Consider the following 6,106-nt stretch of genomic DNA (forward strand, 5'->3'; position numbering starts at 1 on the left):
ACAATTGACTATTGTAATTGTTGGGACCATTGAATTGGTTGGGATGCCAATTATTTTGGATGTTTTTGGAGAAGCTTTACCTTAATTCTATCAAGCTTTGAGTGTGGAAGGATCGTTGAAAACAAAAATATTTTTTAATGTTACAAGAATTTAACATGGGCAGAATTGTTAATTCTAGGTATTGTACTTCTACTTGGCACAGTGGCAAATTAGGAGTTTCAAATCTTCAGGCAGAATGTTATTGTTCCTTTTGAGTTCTTTAGTTGATTTTATTAATTTAAAGAAATGTTCTGTGGCTGAAATCAGCAGTTAAGAAATAACTTTCTGGAGGACAGTACTTTGCTTGGTGTTTGCAGAAATGTTGTGGTTGCAGTGTACAAGAATCTGTTGTGACCTCGTTCAGATAAAATGAAATCCAGTTTGCAAAGTCTTGAATGCTGATTGAACTATTAATCGACATTTTGATTACATTATTATTAATGTAGCGAACAGGTTAGAACTACATTTAATTATTGGAGATTTCAAACATCAGCCAATCAACAGCATAGTCATGTCATGAATATTACCAAATTCATTGATAGGTGTCTGAGAATAAATTGCACTTTTTAAAAAGGGTAAGTTGAAATGTGCCTGGAAAGGATCTGCTGCAACCTTTGGATTCTGTACTGGTTTTATTTAACTTGGTGAAACAGTTCGTAGAAGACCTGGTGTGTAGATCAGTTTGAGTTTCTGATCAATTTCTTCAGCACCTTCAGTGTATGTACTCCTGCACCTGGTTTGTGAGGGTGCACCACATGTTCTTATGTGTACTCTTTCACCAGGGTGTGTCAAATCCTTGGCACTAATCATTACTGATGCCTTTAACAGGGTGAGCCATGTTTTCTGCTGGTTTGAATGATACCAAATGTGTAATGGTGGCCTACCGAAATGGTAATTTTAAAAATTCTTTCATGGGATGTGGTAAAGCTAACATTTGCACATCCTTAATTTCTCATCAGTAGATGGTGGTGAGCTGCTGCCTTGAATCGCTGCAGTCTGTGATGTAGGTGTTGGGGAATTCCGGGATTTTGATCCATCTTCGATTGTTGGTTTATGCAGCTGTAAACTTGTGCCTTTTCTTTATATATTTCTGCATGTACATTGAATCAATTCATAGCTGGTTCAAAATAAAAATGTTGGAAGTTTCTGAAGTGATAGTTGATGCTTCACAACATGCATTCAGTTTGCAAATTATGCACCAGTCCAGCTTTGCTTGAGGGTTGCACCAGGGTGTAATTAAACATTCACTCCTGTTTAAAGATCTGATGCCACGCAGTCCAGCCAAGCCCTGGTAGATGGGATATATGACCCTGAACTAATTTATGGGCATGATCGCATGGTTGCCCATTTAAGGCAGAGATGAGGAGAACTTTCTTCTGGGGGTCGTGGATCAGTGGAATTCTTTACTGCTGTAGAGGCTGGGTCGCTAAGTACGTTTAAGGCTGAGATAGACATTTTTAGTCAGTAAGGCAATCCAGGATTATGGGGCATGAGAGTTGAGGATTATCAGATAGTCATGATCTCATTGAATTGTGGAGAAAACTCAATGAGTCGAATGGCCCACTTCTGCTCCTATGTCTTCTGTTAACTCTGTCGCTGGAAATATTCAAAATTAATGAAGTGTTGGAAAGACTGTCAGTACTTAAACTTGACAAGGCACTGGGATTGGATGAGATGCATCCAAGGATATTGAAGGAAGTGAGAATGGAAATTGCAGGAGTGCTAGCCATATTCTTCCAATCTTCCCTGGACTCTGGAGATGCCATTGGACTGGAGAATTGCAAACATTACACCCTTGTTCAAAAATGGCTATAAAGATCAGCCCAGCAATCACAGACCAGTCAGTTTAATTCAGTGCAGGGTAAGCTTCTAGAAACAAACTTGGAACAAGTTGTAACCTTGGCTTCCTATTTCATCTTGAACTGAGCTTCTGACACCATGTGTTCTCCATCACAAAGAGAGCCAATTCTATCATTATGTTGCTTCTCTCCACCTCCTCAGCTCAGTTACTGAATCCTTCATCTTTGCCTCTGTTACCTCTAGCCTTGACAATTACAATTGATCTTCTGGCTTACTTTGTGTAGTGACTGTGGGGTCTCTCTTTAGGACAGCACAGCAGAAGAGGGACAGCAGAAGAGGGTCACCTGTCTTGAGGGTCCAATTGGAACTGAATGATCACACCAGAAGGAGTTTTCTCTCATGCAGAATCATCAAGCAGCCATGTAGTAAGCATGTAAAAACTGGCTCTGCCCTAAAGCAGCCATGGGCTGCAATATCCTGTACCTGATTTCTCTTTATCAATAAATACCTTTTGTTCCTAAAAGGCCTAAAAAGCCTTGACATTGCTGAGGGGTGCCACGCTATTACAACTTCTACCATGCACCCTCGATAAACTTCAGTACATCTAAAACTACTGCTTGTGCTCTAGCTCTACCAATCCTTTATTCTCTGACCTAAGTTAACCGAGAAAGCTTCATTTAAATTTCTCATCCTTGTTTTCAATTCCCTTGAGGGCCTTTATCCACCCTACTACTGTAATCTCCTCCAGCCCTACAATTCTCCAAGATCTCTACTCCCTCTCTGACCTTTAATGCATCTGTGATTTTAATCGCCACCATTGACAGTTGTGCCCTCATCTGCTTAGGCCTTAAGCTCTAAATCCCTCCCTAAACCCCTCTGCCTCTCAACCACTCCTTTTAACATGCTCCTTAAAACCTCTAAGCTTATAGTCACTTGTTTTAATTTTTTTTGTGGCTTGGTATCAGTGTCAGAATGTGTGGCCAATTCAGTTTCTCGAGCTCATTCTGCCGTTGACATCATGACCGATGTGTAAATTTAACTCCGTAAACCTGCGTTGCCCCATATCCCGTAATCTCCTGGTTAACAATCATTCAAACTCTGATTTGTCAATTACTCTTGTAAAAGAGTTCCAAACCCCTCCCACCCTTTGTGCTCACGTGTTTACTAACTTTACTCAAATGTCTGGCTTTACACACTGCGGAGTTTAGGCCTTGGAAAGAATCACCAAAAATACTTTTTCACAAATCTCCCCCATCTGTTCCTCTTGCATTTTGTTAATGTTGCTGTGAAGGGCGTTGGGAGTGTTTTGTTACTGAAGGCGATTTTTGTTACTGAAGGCGATAGAGTAGAAGGACTGTTAGCATCTTGACCTGATAGTGAAGGATCTGCATGTTCGGCAAGAATTGTGTTTAAAACTCCTTTATTGGAAATTCCAATGCACACAGCCCACATACGGATCATGTCAACTGGAATTTTCCAGCAATAAATGCTGTTGGATGTTACTGCCTACATGTTTACAAAAACAAGCAGCAACTGAATTCTTTGTTTCAGCATTTAGGCTTTATTTGTAGTGACAATGCACAACATTTAAATTACGGAATATGGGAGCCTGAAGTCTCAACTTTTCATCTGTACCAAACATTCTTGTAACATTCTTAAGTCATTCGATTACAGCTGATTCTGTGAGAAATATCAAATGTTAGCATTGAGATTCTAATGATTTTGCACTGACGACTTTTTTCCATTTCCTTTAAACATTTGAATTTTAAAAGCCCATTATAACCCTGTAAAGACAGGGATTTGAAATGGTAGGTAGTTAAGATGCTAAAGGATGAGCTTTGCCTCCTTATGGAAGGCAAACTATTGCCCATTCATAATCTTGTGATAATTGATAAACGTCTCGTACTCATTGGGTTTCTCTCTGTGCAGTTACAAAATAATAATTATTGATATGTTCTGGGGTTATGAAACTGGAGGCAGTTAGACTGAGTAAGGTGTGATCCTGGGAAATCAATTTAATTTGGACCCACCAGAGTGCTATAATATAGCATTGATTATTGTTACTAGACTGAGATTATATCGCTAGAAATGAGTCAATCTGAGAAGTTCTGCATGTCCATCTGACAGAAATAAAGCAGCTTTTATAGTTTTTTTAAAAAATCATCCTCCGGATGGTAAGGTTGGTATTTAATTCTCTAAGGTAGCAGAGAGCAGCTACTTGAACTGCTGTAGTCCGTCTGTTGATGAGGGAAGGGTGGTAAGTGCAATGGGGAATGGGATGCGTCTGAAGTGGTGGTGCTACTGCTGTCCTCTTGGTGGTGATGGGTTTGGGAGTTGAGAAGTGAATGTTTAGTACACACTGCAGTCAGTAGAGATATTGAATATTTAAGCCAGTGGATGAAGTACAATCAAGTGGACTGCTTTGTCCTGGGTATTGGCAATTTGCCTGCGTGTTGAGAGATGCACCATCCAAACAATTGGAGAGTATTCCATTACATTCCTGACTTGTGCCTTGAAGGTGGTGGCAAGGGTTGGGGAAAGTTGATAAGTGGGGCATTTGCTGCAGAGTACCAAGTCTTTCCTGCTTTAGTAACTGACATATAGCTGCTTCAGTTAGCTTTCTGACCAATGATGACCCCGCCTCCCTGGGTGTTGGCAGATTTGGTGGTGTTGAATGTCAAAGGGATGAATATGGTGTTTGACATGTGTGTCGCGTGAATGTTACTTGCAATTTATCAACCTGAATGCTGTCCAGGTCTTGGGGTAAGAGTTTTAACAACACCAGGTTAAAGTCCAACAGGTTTATTTGGTAGCAAATACCATTAGCTTTCGGAGTGCTGCTCCTTCGTCAGATGGAGTGAAATCTGCTTGGGGAACATGGTAGTTATCAATGAATATCTCCAGTTCTGACCTTGTGATGGAGAGAAGGTCATTGCTGAGGCAATTGAAGATGGTTTGGCCTAGGGCACTACCCTGAGGAACTCCTAGGGCTGATTGGCCTCCAATAACCACAACTTCCTTTGTGCTAGGTTTGACTGAGTGGAGAATTTCCTCCTGATTCCCATTTGCTCCAGTTTTTCTAGGGCTCCTTGATGCCACATTCAGTAAAGTGCTGCCTTGATATCAAGGGCAGTCACTCTCACCTCATCTCTGGAGTTCAGCTCCTTTGTCCACTTCTGAACCAAGGCTGTAATGAAGTCAGGAGCTGAGTGGTTCTTGCAGAATCCAAACTGAGTGGTGAATGGGTTACTGGTGAGTATGTGCTGCTTGATAGCACTATTGACAACATCTTTCAACATATTTTATCACTGATAAACTGGGTGATAACTGGCCAATAATTTGAGCCTTTAACATTGTAAAATACCCCAAGATACTTCATTGGAGCATAGTCAAACATTGAGCTAAAGGAGACATTAGAAAAGATGTCTAAATGTTTGGTCAAAGATAGGTTTTAAAGTGGAGTGGTGCAGACTTTTAAGGAGTCTATGGAGTTTAGGGTCTAGGTGGCTAAAAGCACTCTCCAATAGTGGGACAAAGGGAGGGGGTCACATAAATGGCCAAAGTTTGGACTTGTTCCTTTGCAGGTGGATGCAGTGTTTTAGATGTACTGAAACAGTTTGGCTGGTGGAGTGGCTCATTCTGAAGCATAAATCTTGAGTTGGGGCCCATAGCCTTCACTGTATTCAGTTTACTTAACCATTTTAGCTGTCACGTGGAGTGAATTGAATTGGCTGCAGACTGCTTTGTGATGGAGGGGTCCTTGGGGAGGGTGGAGATCGATTATCCATTTGGCACTTCTAGCTGAAGATGGATGCAAACATTTTAGTCTTGTTTTTTGCACTCGTACTAGGCTGCACTGTCATCGAGAGTGGGGGTGCTGGTTGATCTGCCACCTCCCAATAATTGCTGAGTTGGGCAACATTATTCACAATTGGATGGCAGGACTTGCAGATAGTGAGGAACATTGTCAGAGGCTACAGAAGGATATAGATAGGCTGGAAATTTGGGCAAGGAAATGGCAGATGGAGTTCAATCCTGATAAATGCGAAGTGATGCATTTTGGTGGGAATAATGTAGGGAGGAGCTACACGATAAATGGAAGAACCATAAAGGGTGTAGAGACGCAGAGGGACCTGGGTGTGCAAGTCCACAGATCTTTGAAGGTGACGTCACAGGTGGAGAAGGTGGTGAAGAAGGCATATGGCATGCTTGCCTTTATAGGACGGGGCATAGAGTATAAAAGTTGGGGTCTGATGTTGCAGATGTA

Source organism: Mustelus asterias, chromosome 13, assembly GCF_964213995.1.
Source record: "Mustelus asterias chromosome 13, sMusAst1.hap1.1, whole genome shotgun sequence".
Lineage (NCBI taxonomy): Eukaryota > Metazoa > Chordata > Chondrichthyes > Carcharhiniformes > Triakidae > Mustelus > Mustelus asterias.